The sequence below is a fragment of the Ambystoma mexicanum genome, chromosome 11 (assembly GCF_040938575.1).
Source record: "Ambystoma mexicanum isolate Mex_15411 chromosome 11, UKY_AmexF1_1, whole genome shotgun sequence".
Classification (NCBI taxonomy): domain Eukaryota; kingdom Metazoa; phylum Chordata; class Amphibia; order Caudata; family Ambystomatidae; genus Ambystoma; species Ambystoma mexicanum.
The window spans coordinates 1,051,002,897-1,051,016,989 of NC_090934.1; positions in this window are offsets into that span (position 1 = coordinate 1,051,002,897).

A 14,093-nucleotide genomic window follows, 5' to 3' on the forward strand; every position below is an offset into this window, starting at 1 on the left:
TAGCATGGCAGGAGTGGTAGAGGGGAGGGGCCTACTGTGATTAGCGTGTGAATGTTTGAGTGTGATGGAAGGTTTGATGTGGTGGGTGTACTTCTAGATAGAGCGGAAGCCTAATCTAATATTTCTAGATGCCGTGGGAGTGGGATGAAGGCTGCATGCAAGCTCTGAGTCTGTCCACTGTGCTGAGGCATGGTGGTAGAGATGATGTGGCTGTGTGAGAGTGGTGGGATCGTTGCGATGTACTATAAGTGTGCATGGCAGTCAAAGGAAGGGGAGCCGAGAAGATTTTTAATGGGAGTTAGTTGCAATGAACAAAGTACAGGTGGACAACTCCCCAGACCCTGTAATTCCAGTACACCCCCTTTCAAATAATATGAGAACAAATAATCGGAATTGATTTTTACCATCAGAGGGTGATAGGGGACAAGCACCCATTCAGGGGAGAGCTCTAGCGGGTAGTTAAGCGAACCTCCTGTTAGAGGTCATTCGGACCCAAGAACATAAAAGGGGGTCTGTGCCCGGTGCCAGTTTGGTCTCCCAAAGAGCCTTCCTGCCTAGCCATTTAGCCATTCAGGGGAGAGCTCTAGCGGGTAGTTAAGCGAACCTCCTATTAGAGGTCATTCGGACCCAAGGACATAAAAGGGGGTCTGTGCCCGGTGCCAGTTTGGTCTCCCAAAGAGCCTTCCTGCCTAGCCATTTAGCGGTGGTGCAGCGTGTAGATAAGGGGGAAGATGCAGAAATGGGTCACCAGAGGGGCATCTAACCCAAAACGTGATGACTCACCTAAAAACAACTGCAGTGTGACTTTAGTCAATGTGCCAATAGTAAGAGAGGGAAAGTGAGTCGCAGGATGCACTTGCCAATATGTTAATCCATTGGATATTCCTTAAGAGGGTAATATGGGATGACATTACACACTGCAGAAGACTCAGTCCACCCTCCCAAGAAAATGATTGCATCCGGGTATTTCTGAAAGAGTACTGGTTAGTCCAGGGGTTACTAGCCCTCGAAACCCGAACTTATCTGCCACTGGGTTGTAGCATCGCAATAAAAGCATTGCTCCCCGTGGCCCAGTTACCGGCCAACCGTGGGAATGTTCAACCCGGGGTTGGTCATGCACCCAAAAGAGATATTTCCTGGGGGAATAGGGGATAAGGTACTGGCAGGGCCCATGGGCAATGAGGGGGGGCATCTGTATAAGGTTGTCAATCTGGAAGGTTTAGATTGACTGGCTCAGGGGGACACCCCACCCAATCCGCCAAGGATGGACTTTGTTAGGTTAATGTCTTGGAATATAGCAGGCCTAACTAAGAACCGTGTAGATGGGGAATGGGTGGGTTCTTTACAGTCTTATGACATCATTGCCTTCCAGGAAACTTGGGTCATGGAGGAAGTAGTGATTCAGGGCTATGAGGTCTTTCAGGTTAAGCCCATCCAGGGCCCAAGATGGAGACCTTCTGGGGTGCTAGCTGTTGGCATTAAGACATCATTAAACTGGGAAGCCAGGCAGCTAAGTGAAGGGACCCAAGACTTGCTTATACTGGAGCTTACACTACCTAACCGGGGAAGGGCACTGTTGTTTAATGTATACAACAGGTTGAGAGATAAATCAAGTAACAACAATGCACTCTACATGAATTTAACAGTCCATTGGAACTGCCCAGATCACTGCTAGGCCTATGGGACGGTCAGGACGAGGCCTGGGCAATTCCAAAGTTATGGCAACCTCAAGGGGAAAGCCCACACAGAGGCCTTGGAGCTGGTGAGGAGAATTCATAATGCTAGCATGAGGTGTTGCAATGGACGGTTTGCTAGTGACCAGCCGGCAAATCATAAATATTATGGCCCTAATGGTTCCTCCAGAATGGATTACACATTAGTCTTGGGATCAGACTGGCATGTAGCTGAGAGGTTTGAGGTCCTGGAGCATCTAGAAAGTGACCATATACTGATCACGCTTACCCTTAAGATCTTGGAACAATCGCCCTCCGTAAAATCAGATAGAGCAGTCGGCATGACAGCCCATGGCCATGCAAGATGGTCTGTCAAATGGGTGAATGTCAACCTAAAGCACCAAGGTCCACCCCTGGATGGTAAATTCTGTGTAGAATTGAGACAATTTATGATGCAATCACCCCATTGGAATGTATATGTAGGAACTTTGTCAACATGGAGAATGCTGTTGGGCACTTGTTATCAGTCCCAGTAAAGTGTAACAGAAAAGGGTCCCGAAAAATAAGCAGCTAATTTGACAAACATTGTAGAGCAGCCAAGTGGGCTTTGATTGCTTTTCTGAGATGGGGAAGCCTGATAGACAAGCTAAACCTCCAGTTTTTTAGGGGATCATGTAAGAATATATTGGCCACTAAAAAGGCCTTGTATATACAGGGTAGATGGGCAGCCATCCAGAACTGTGCCCAATTCAAGGATCATGTAGGCTTTTGGAGGCCAATCACTGATTCCAATTTAAGAGGGGAGGTAAGTGCCCCTGAAAGTATAACTTTGGCTAGGTGGCATAATTACTTTGAGACCTTATATAGTCTTTCACCCAGTGACATAGAGGTACCATCGATGGCAGAAACTGGACCCAGCACAATTGAGGTGTCTGGGGTATAAATCACTTAGTCCTAACGTTAGAAGAAGTGGCCAGTGCCATAATAGTACAGAAGGGGGAGAAGGCTGCAGGCCCGGATGAGGTCCTGCTTGATCTTCATATAAGAGAACTGTCAGTCTGGGCACCGGCCCTAACAAGGGCATTTAATTCCATCCTGCAACAGGAATGGTTACCAGAATCCTGGACATCGGCATTGATTATCCCTATATACAAGAAGAGAGATAGAGCAGACCCCGGCAAATACCGGCCCATCTCATTGTTGGACGCAACAGGCAAAACCTTTGCAAAGGTACTTCTACAGTGCCGAATGGCTTGGGTTGAGGAAACCAATCAATTAAGTAATCTACAGGTCAGCATTCAAGTGGGGAAAAAACACAGTTCACCAGGGTTTTAGGTTCCACCTAGTCATTCAAAAACATCTAAGGATTACTAAAACCAACTTGTATGGGGTCTTTGTGGCCAGAAAAGCCGCTTTTGATAGTGTTCCAAGAGACATTCTCTGGCCCGTTATACAGGCCAAAAAGATCCCAGAGGAATTGCTAGCCCCGATCCAACTGTTGTATGGAAACAATAGGGCAGTCGTTTGATGGGGATAGGGGGGGGAGAATCTACGGGTTAGTTTCTTGTGGCTAAGGGTGTGCGACAGGGTTGTGTTCTTGCCCCATTCTATTCTGCCCCTATATTAATTAAACAACAGTGAGGCTATTGGAGGCGAAAATAGACCCTCCAAAGATGAGGAGGTAGGCATCCTGGTTCTTTTTTCCACAGGTGATGCAGTCCTTTTGTCAGCATCAGCGATGTGTCTGCGGCAGGCCCTGGCTGTTTTTCAGAATGAATGTGCTGAGTTGGGTCTAGAAATATACGCTTCCAAAACAAAGTCCATTTTTGTTGCTCAAATAAGGCAAGGACAAAACCACTAAACTTGCAAGTGAAAGGTTGCACTATAGAGCATGTGGATTGGTACGATTACCTGGGGATCCGGTTTTCAAAAGGGGGTCTCTGGGTGATCCAGGTAAGCAAAGCCGACACAGTGCTATAGAAAGCAAGCAGCGCGTCAAAAGCTTTTCACGCAAGGCTGGAAGGGGGGCCGTAGTCCCTGCACTTAACCTCTATCGGGCTCAAGCAAAGGCATCAGCTATGTATGGGGCCGAAATATGGGCCTATGCAGACAAGTTACTACTGTGGACGTCTGAAAATACATTTTTGAAAGCACTTCTCCTGCTCCCCCAAAGTACACCAAGCAGTCCCACTCTTCCAGTTGATGAGGAGTTAGCAATAAGGCCTGTTTTTTTACTGGGTTGTGGGGAAACCAGGAGTTAAAGAAGTACCGCGAGGCCCTGCACCATGTCCTAGCTTTGGGGGGCTGGCAAAAGATTGTGTGACCGGTTCACTTAAAAGAATGGCTAGCCCAGTTGGGTCTCTCGGTATATTGCCAAACTCCTCGCCAAATTGAATGTCACGCTAAATCTATGATGAAAGAAGCCTTCTCTAGGTACAAGTTGTTCAGGCCATCGAGAGTCACTATGGCCTTGGTGAGGGGACCTAGTTATTTGGCCCTTAAATATTCACAGGGCTTTGAAAGCTAGTTGGATACACTAAGCCCAGCATATGCTTGTGCTTTGTATATGCATCTACAGTTTGATTCCCTTCCAGTGCGAAGTCACACAAAAAGCAGGGCTGGGACCGAAAACACAATGGGCCTCATTACAAGTATGGAGGCAGCCATGCCCTTAAATAAGGGTATGGCTGCCTCCATACCAGGTTCTAGTACCGGGTTCTGTGAATGAGGAATTACCAGATCATTCCCACCTTGGAGGACCCAGTAATTCCTCATGCACAAAACCATTCCCCATTCCCATTTGAGCCCCCATGGGGCTCCATAGGAATGGGGATGGAGCTAATAACGGGCTTGTTAATAACGGGCCCGTTATTAGCTCCTTGGTCCACTCGCGGGACCCGGAAAGGACGTCTGGTTTTACCAGACGTCTGCTCCGGGTCCCGCTAGGGGACCTCGTAATCAGGCATCCCGTAATCAATGGTGCTGGTCCCGTACCGGCACCCTTCATTACGGGAGCGCCTGCCTCGTAATGAGACCCAATGTGTCCCTTGTGTGACAAGGGAGTGGAAACAATGGCACATTTTCTATTCATGTGCGAAAAATTGAAAGATTTTAGAGCAACTTATTTGATACCCCTGTTACGTTTGCATGGTGTTTTAAGAGCCGGGGAAGCTATGCTGCTGTGCAAGCAGTCTACGAACTTGAATGTGGCATATTTTGTATGCAAATACACCCATAGAGCATGGCTAAGGAGAAATAAGGCTCTCTCTCAATAAATGGCTCAAGGCACCGATTAATTGGTAATATCCACCCGATGAATTGATTGACCTTTTAGAACAGTTCCTTAAAAAAAAAAAGGAAAAATGTTTACATTGATTTTAATATTTGAATGCAAATCCATGTAACCTATCTGCGTGGCTTTGTGATGTAGAAAATGTGTTTGCAATTTTACCTGAAATGGCTTACGCTGAATAAAGGTTAACAACAATAATGAAGGTACATTTTATAATAAAACCCTACTCGTATGTTTGTGATATTAACATTGTGTATATGATCGCTAATAACATGCTCCTACGACAAGCTCACCCAATACACACATGCTTATTATACATAACATGTAGACGTACAACAAGTATGCACCTAGGAGACGTGCTCCTACAACACATGCTCCTACAAAACATGCTCCTATCACACACGCCCCTACCACACATACTCCTACCAAGCACACTCTTGCAACACACCGTTACCGCATACTCTTATGACACTCACTCCTACAGAATGTGCTGCTTTAACATGTGCTTCTACAAATCACACTCCTATCATTTTGTTCCGATGACAAGCACACCTACTACATGCACACCTACATTGGTAAACAAATTATTGGCTCGTAACAATGGATGTTTCAGTGGTATATACTAGCATCCTCCATACTAAAGGACTTCGAACAATGGATTATTTCTTAAAGACAAGATCTACATCTTATCACAACCAGAACCGGATGATCTTGGAGATGTTATATTTCACTTTGAGCACCAACATATTTACGTACAATAAACAACTGTATAAACAAATCCAAGGAACCGCCATGGGTGCCAAGTATGCCCCCACATATGCTAACTTATATATGGGGCATTACGAACTAGAGCATGCATGGCGGCACCCATCATTCACGCACAACAATAATGTTATTTTTTGGGGACGTTATATTGACAACATTATTATGATTTGGAACGGCGTTCTATTGCAACTTCAGGCTTATTTGATCATCTCAGTGTTAACTCTTATAATTTGAAACTCGCCACACAGTACAGCCAATCACAGATCAACTTTCTGGACATCACCCTGTACATTCAAGACAACATGATCCATACTATTTTATACATTAAACCTACTGCTGCCAACAGCACACTCCATGCGACCAGCAACCATCCCATACATGTTGGTAACAATATTCCTTATGGAGAAATGCTAAGGGTCAAGAGAAATTGCACCTCCAATGAGGAATTTACAAAACATGTATCTCAGACAATGGACAACTTTAAGGCAAGAGGATAGTCAGAATCTCATCACTAGGAGTTATCAAACAACTCACAATAGGACCAAAGCACATCTTCTACAAGACAAAAGAGAGTCATCTGCAACTGACAGCTCACAACATAAAATATGTTTCATCACAAAGTATAGCACAAATAAACAAATTATCAAAAAAATTCTTGCTAAAAATTGGAACATTCTGAAAGCAGACCCAGACCTTCATACAATACTGGATGATCATCCCACTATTACTTTCCGTAAAGCCAAAAATGTAAAAGACAAACTCAGCCCATCTCATTTACAGATAAAAAAATCCAAAGAAAAAATACGAGCAACAATGTAGCTGCAACCACAATTAAGTGGAAACTACAAATGTGGCCAAAGCACAATCACCATCTCTAAACCCAACGGCACACAAGAAAACATCCAGCAACTGATCAACTGCAACAGCAGAAATGTAATTTATGGAATAAGATGCCCATGCAATCTCATTTACGTAAGAAGCACAATTAGATCACTCAAAACAAGAATTGGAGAACATTTTAAAGTGATTCAAAATCAAGACTTTAGAACACCTATAGCCATGCACTTTCAGAAAGTTCACACCAAAGAACATCTCAGCGAATTATAGTTCTTTGGTATTGAAAAGTTATGCCCCTGCCCCCAGAGCAGGCAACTCACAACAATCGTTAAGAAAGCGAGAAGCTAAATGGATTTGTGATCTGGATACTTGCCACTCAGGTCTTAATTCCGATTTGGAGCGGTTTCATTTTTTATGATGGTCAGCAAACAGCAGTACAATTATTTATATTTTGACCTGACTGTCCAATTCCAAAATGCAAAATTGCTTATGATATTGTTTGATTTTACTAACATTAATGCATATTGTTTTTGTGCCAATGATTTATGATTTAACATTTTAGAAGTTCAGAAGTTACACTGTTCAACTTAAATAAGTTTGGCAATTATGACCATTTGGGTGAACATTTAGGTAAATCTAACAACACAGAATCAGATCCACCTGGAACAAAGACAGAACAGATTTGAGGATCCTTATATACACATTATTTGAGTTGTAAATCCTGTAGAAATTCTTAGATTTAACAGAAAATATCTTAAACCCAAGTAGGGAAATTCCATTGGGGCAAATTTTCCCCAAATAAAATTGCTGCCGCACGTATGCGCATTACGTCATCACACATTACTTAAAGCAGCCATTTTTTCAAAAATCATGGCAATCAGACCAGGAGATAAGCGCTAGACAATAGAATCCTGCACAAGACCAGGTGAGCATTAAAAAGCTGGTAATTATGGACATATCCAGTAGATTCTTAGCAATTTATGCCCTATAGGGACACATGAAATTCAAGCATAACACTAATCCCACATGAACATATGTGCGTAATTTCTGGAATACCATATGCAACCTTCATTAAGGTTTACAGCATTCCACTATTGAATCCAAAAACACGACAAACAAACGCCAAGAGGCTCCCACTAGTAAGTACAATTTTGAATTTGGAAATTAAATTTAATTGCACAAATACATGGCCCACACTTCTGTTCTGCCTTTGCCTTTAGGGTGAAAGCCACACATGCTGCAACAAAGAAATCTATTATTTGAAATCGCATGCATGCAATTCACACATGCTGTAACAAGGGAATTTATCATTTGCAATTGAACGTACAAGTGTCACAACACCTCCTGAGGAACCGCTGATATTAAAAAGCGGAGAAACACGTGTCGAGGTTAGACACAACATTTCAAATACAATCAGTGAATTTAAACTGAACCTTAATTTTTCTATTTTTTCAATATATAATCGTTTACGAAGAGAACCTGTAAGATTCAAAAGTCCATTATAGCGAAACTAATCACAATAAACTACTTAATTGTGTTCACAATACGGAGTACATTGGGCCTCATTACGACCCTGGCGGAAAGTGACTGACCGGACCGCAACAGCGTAAATAGCGTTTCCGCCATTGCACGAAGGAGCAAAGTGCGGCCAATCACGGCCCATCGGGCACGAGCATTACGCCATGGCGGAATCCGAAAGGCTGCGATGGCGGAAATGACCCCAAAACGGCCCTTACCGCCGCCGTACGCTGCACCAGGTGCAATACCGCCACCCATCTTAGCGGTCACCGTAATGAGCGGTCACCGTAACGAGCGTGCACCGCAAATTACGGCCACCGTAAATATACGGAAACGGAAGTAAAAGCATGTGGCCGGAACGGGAAACAGCACGCCGCACAACTATAAAATCCGAATCCCAACACAACCATAAAAAATCCGACCCTGACACACATCCCAACCCGTTAGCAACCCCAGTTAAAAAAATAAATATGGGAAAGGTAGCCAAGAAAGCGTGTGACCGCAAGCGGCAGGTACACTTCTCCCGAGAGGAACTGACCGTGCTCACCGAGACCCTCCAGGAAAATTCCGGCGTCGTCTTCTCCAGTCAAATGACCAGGACGGCCCTTGCCAACAAGAAGGCCATATGGGCCCTGGTGGCACAGCGCGTAAGTGCGGTGGGGACAACACCCCGCACGCCACAGCAATGTCGCAAGCGGTGGGACGACCTGCGGATCCGCGTACGCAGCATACTTTCTGCGAACAGGAACATCGCCACAGCTACCGGGGGGGGTTCAGAGTCGCCCATCAAGTTGACCCCCTGGGAGGAAATCTGCGCCTCCACCATAGGAATGGAGAGCATAGAGGGAGTCGGAGGGATGGAGAAAGGAGTGCCGACATCCGGAGAATCAGGTAGGTTGGCCAAGAGAAACAATGCGAAATCCACAAACCACGAACATGTGCAGTACCATGTGACCCCATAGTGCAATACATACTTTGCCCTGACAGCGGCCTCTAAAAGTCAGAATGAACAAACAAATCAATCAAGAAGCCATAAACAACCCCTACATGTGCAGCATGCACCCCCTAACTGCAGGCAGCCAAATGAATGCATCCTCAATCCACACGAAAATGAGACCACCTCCAAGGCCCAGTCCCAAATCAGCCTCATGTACCACCCCAATGCATTTGATACGTTGCCATTCCAAATCCGACAGACCCATAACTAACGCTCGCCCCTCTTTACTCCACCACAGGGTCCGATACCAACGACGAGCTGCAGGACACCCCTACCAGCACGCCTGCAAAGAGGGCCAGGACCAACGTCCCAAGAGCCTCCACCTCAGGTGCAAGGATCAAGACACGGCAGCAGCAGGAATCAAGTGGCAGCACACTGGAGGGGACTGCAACAGGCACCCCAGCAGCCAGCAAGTCCACAACCCCAGCACCACAGGTCCCCCCAAAGAACGTATCTGATGGCACTGCCTCTGGTGGTAGCAGCACCATAGGTGACACAGCTGTCATGCCAGCATGCTCCGACACGGAAAACAGTGCTGGCGACGTAGGTACCATCCATGACCTTTCCCAATCCCCCTGCATGTTCCATCCCCTACACCATGACGAAACCACGCAGGGGCACCCTGAAGACGACGACTGGCCAACCCCCACAAGTCCTGTGCCAAGGCAACATGTGTTGAGCAGCCCCCCTGTCACACCACCGCAAATGTCCATGGCCCAGCAGAGGCAACAGTCCCTCGACCTGCTGATCGAGCAACAGCAGGAAGCGTCCACGCTACTCAAGGACCATGCAAATGAATGCGGGGGTTCCAGGGCAGCCATGGAAACATCCACCGAGACACTCAGGGCACAAATAGAGAAAAGTAGTGAGAGCCTCAGGGGAGAAATGGAGAGAAGCACCGAGAGCCTGAGAGCACAAATGGAGAAAAGCACCGAGAGCCTGAGGGGGGAACTGCATGCGACGTCCAAAGACGTTTGTGCTGAACTTGCTGCTGTGCGCCGTGTGCTCTCGGAGCTCTCACAAACCCTCAGAGACATGCATGGACGCGAGCAGGCAGAGACATCATCCGTGGCAAGTTCCGTCCAGGGCAGCCCCCAACGCAGATCTGGCAGGAACCTGCGCTCCACGGGCAGGGGTGCCCCTGATACCCGTAGAGGGGGCTTGCAATAGCGTCTACCCACGGACAGCATGCATATTTGGACACTGGTGTTGGGGGGGGAGGTAGTAGGGTGGAGGGGGTGTGTTGGGCTTCACTGGGTGGCGGGTCCATAGGGTGTATAAATCAAATCACATTAACAATACAGCACCTCATTATCATCCAATGACATGTGTGGACATTGATATTTGCGTACGAGGCCTTCATAGGCGTACAGTCCACAATGTGCCTGTACTACACACACACAGTGCCACAGGTCCCCTTTCCGTGTAATAGGCACCATGCGTGGTTGCTAGAAGCATGCATCTATGATGCTCTGTCGGATTGCACGTACATCCTGTGCCTCATGGACTCCTTGAGGTGCCTCCACATCCCCACCCTCATCATCCTCATCATCCTCAGGTGCATGCAGTACAGCGTCAGGGGGCATGGGCACATTCCTACGTATGCACATGTTGTGCAGCATGACACATGCCATGACCATCTTAGAAACCTTCTCATGGCTGTACATGAGTGCCCCGCCAGACCTGCTGAGGCTGCGGAAACGAGCCTTCAGTAGGCCGAATGCCTGTTCAATGACCACACGGGTACGTGAGTGGGCATGGTTGTAGTCCTCCTCATGCTCGTTCTGTGGGTTCCGGATTGGTGTAAGGAGCCATCTCTTCAGTGGATACCCGGCATCACCTGTATGAGACGAATAAAGGGTGTCAGTGGAATGATAGTGCTAAGTAGCCCCCCCCCCCCCTGCAAGGTCATTGACGCATCAAATGGGCCACGATGTCATGCATGGAATGAGACTCACCGAGTAGCCAGGATCTGTGCCCTGCGTGTCGCTCCATGTAGCGTGGTATTCTTGTGTTCCTCAGGACCATAGAATCATGGGTAGATCCTGGAAATCTGGCACAACAATGCGTAAATATCTTGTTGGAGTCACACACCATTTGCACATTGATTGAATGAAATTGTTTCCGGTTGCGGTACTGGACCTCCATGGCATGTGGGACAACCAATTCAACATGGGTGCAGTCGATGGCACCAATGCAACCCGGGATGCCGCCAAGTGCATGGAATCCCACTTTAGCGTTGGTAATCTCCTGGTACGTGCGTGGTAGTGTGATGTGGTCGTCGGCGTGCTCCAGGAGGGCATCGTGCACTTGGAAGAGTGTCCGTGAGAACAGTGGCTGTGAAATGCCATGCAACTGTCCCACTGTGTGCTGGTAGGTGCCTGTGGCCAGGAAGTGGAGTGCAGACACCACCTTCAGTAGGGGTGGGATGGCGGTTGGGCTATCTATCATGCTCACGAGGTCAGCATGTGTCATGTCCACAATGGCGATTATGGTGTCCCGGTCCAAACGGTAGAGGGTGTGGATCTGCTCAGCAGTGAGGTTGAACGGATCGGCTCGGAGGCGTGGGATTGCGGGCCGCCTGCGTGGTGGTAGTGGCAGTGCTTGTGGGCCTTGCTGACCCTGCCTTGCCCTCCTCCTCCTCCTTCTCCTCCGTCTCCCCTGTGCGCCCGGTTGTTGTACCTGTTGTTGTTCGTCGTCTTCTTGTAGTTGTAGCACTTGCAGTGCTATCTGGTACCCCAGGCCCAACATCGCTAGTCCTGCCGGTAGCATTTTGGAGTGGGAGTGGTTGTGGGAGGGGTTTGGGTCTGCAATATATGTGCTGTCGGCCTGTATGGCCTCCACCTGTGCTGATTGAATGAATCTGTGGCAGATGCAATCCCTTCTGGCCGAGCACGTCCCGCACGTAAGGCTGCATTTGGCCGCATGGCATCTTGGGATTTGAATCATGTATCAAATCCCGATGGCAGTGTGATGTACTTTGACTGATCTTCATGCTATGCTCCCATTGTTACACATGCTATGATTGCAGCCGCTTACATACCTGTGAAGAGTCAGTGGTATGTAGGGCTCGATCGATGGCCGACCCTCATGCAGCACAGTAACGTACTTCACCGACGGGCGTGGCGTGCCATTTGTGATTGCAGCCAGTTAGCATCATGACACACAGCCGCACTACATTGATGTAATTGTGAATGCAAGCGTTCACAGAAGCCTTTTCGACGTAATGTTGCAAGTGAGGAATTCGAAGGCCAGCATTTTGGGTTTTGAAGTAGCGGCGAGGATACGCCCACAGGTCTGGCTGGAAATGTAACGTTCTATTGTAGAATGTCCTTGGGACATGGCCCATAACGAGCAGGCAATGAATGATATGAATTGAATGGGATGCGCAACAGCGTAGTGGACGATAAGGCAGGACGTTCCCAAATCCATCTTGCTTCACAACACTACAGATCCGGCCAGGGGCACAGTGGTTTTTGCGGACTGCATTACGCACAGACGCGATGGAAGTTTCACATATTATGTGAGTGAATATTCATGCGTTTTCATTGCGGGATGAGGGAATGATGTGTGGATGCATGGACTGATGATTCCGTTTAGGGTCTGCCATGTACATGGGTTTTTTGATTCACTCCCCTTCCCCTGCGTTATGTGATGCAAGGCTGCCATAGTGGGACATACGTCTATCTGCCCTTGTCGGATCCTCCCTGTCTCGACGCGCCTTCATACACTTGTGTCTAGGCACGTTACTAATCCCATGTCATGGGTTCTATCTTGACGGACGCATGCACAGTAACCGACGTTGACAATGGTGTATTTAGCTCGATTGGTTTCGTTATGATTCGATACTGATTTAGGGGTGTGTATATTCCTTTGGAGTGGGCTAGCATGCATATGGGTGTGGATTTGGTGTGTTGAATGAAGATTGTAATGCATCATGAGTCCCGTAATGCAATCGGTTGATTTGTGTTTCTTTTGGGTGACAGGTATCTCCTGCCCTATTGCAGATGCCATCTCTACGCCACTCCTCCAGATGGTTTTTACTCTCGACTCCTGCAGCTTCGGGTGAATCAGTGGAGCACCATTTCGATCATATGGGACGATCGCCAATGGGCCACATGCCCTTACGCTGTACTGGTGGCTAGGTGCAACATTTCGGCCTTTCAGCTCGACTAGTGCCTGCCTCATGGGACGGACCTGCGGTTCTTGCCGCTTCCATGTTGCCTTTTGGAACGTTGATGTAGGCCCTGTGTGCCATGATGGTACAGGGCGTCACACAAGTGGAAGCCGGTCAATTATTGCAGATGCAGCCCTCGGTGATGATGGTTGTTTTGGTGGTATTTTGCAAATTGCTGTGGGGCCTTTGTCATTTGGATGTGCATTTAAATTGTATTCCGATATTTGTCGTGTTGCGTTGTTCTTTGCAGGTGATGTGGCGATTTTCGCTTTGTGGCGGTATGTATTGCGTGATGATCTGCATTGTGTTCCGCCTTCTGAGTTGAGTTGTGTGGTACAGTACTGGCCGCGTTTGCCTACGTAGCACAGTATGGTCACGGATAGGGGCTGCCATTGTGACTGTTTACATGATGTGCTGTTCAGGGGCGGGGGATTGGCTTTTGGCCGACTGGTGCCTGTCAGCCAGGTCGATTGGTGGAATGATGGGTTGTTCAGAATGTGGCTGGTCACAGGTGACTGTGTTTGCGTGCGTTTGTTGGAGGGGGACTGGGGTCATGTCCATTGGAATAGCTTCTGTATTGATGCCATCTGTGCCCTGCAGCTCCCATCGGCCCCTCTTGGGATGAGCCTGGCTGCTCAGTCACTCTGCCGACTTGTGTGGTACATGCTTCTGCTGATGGTTGGTTTGTTTACTGGCATGAGTACAGGGCTGGTGCAATCCCCCTCAGGATGCTGTTTTGGATGTTGCCTTGCGCTGGTGGCAAGCGATGGGGGACTACTGTTGTTTTGTGTCATGTGTTCTTGATTTTCATTTTGATGTATTGTACCTTCACAT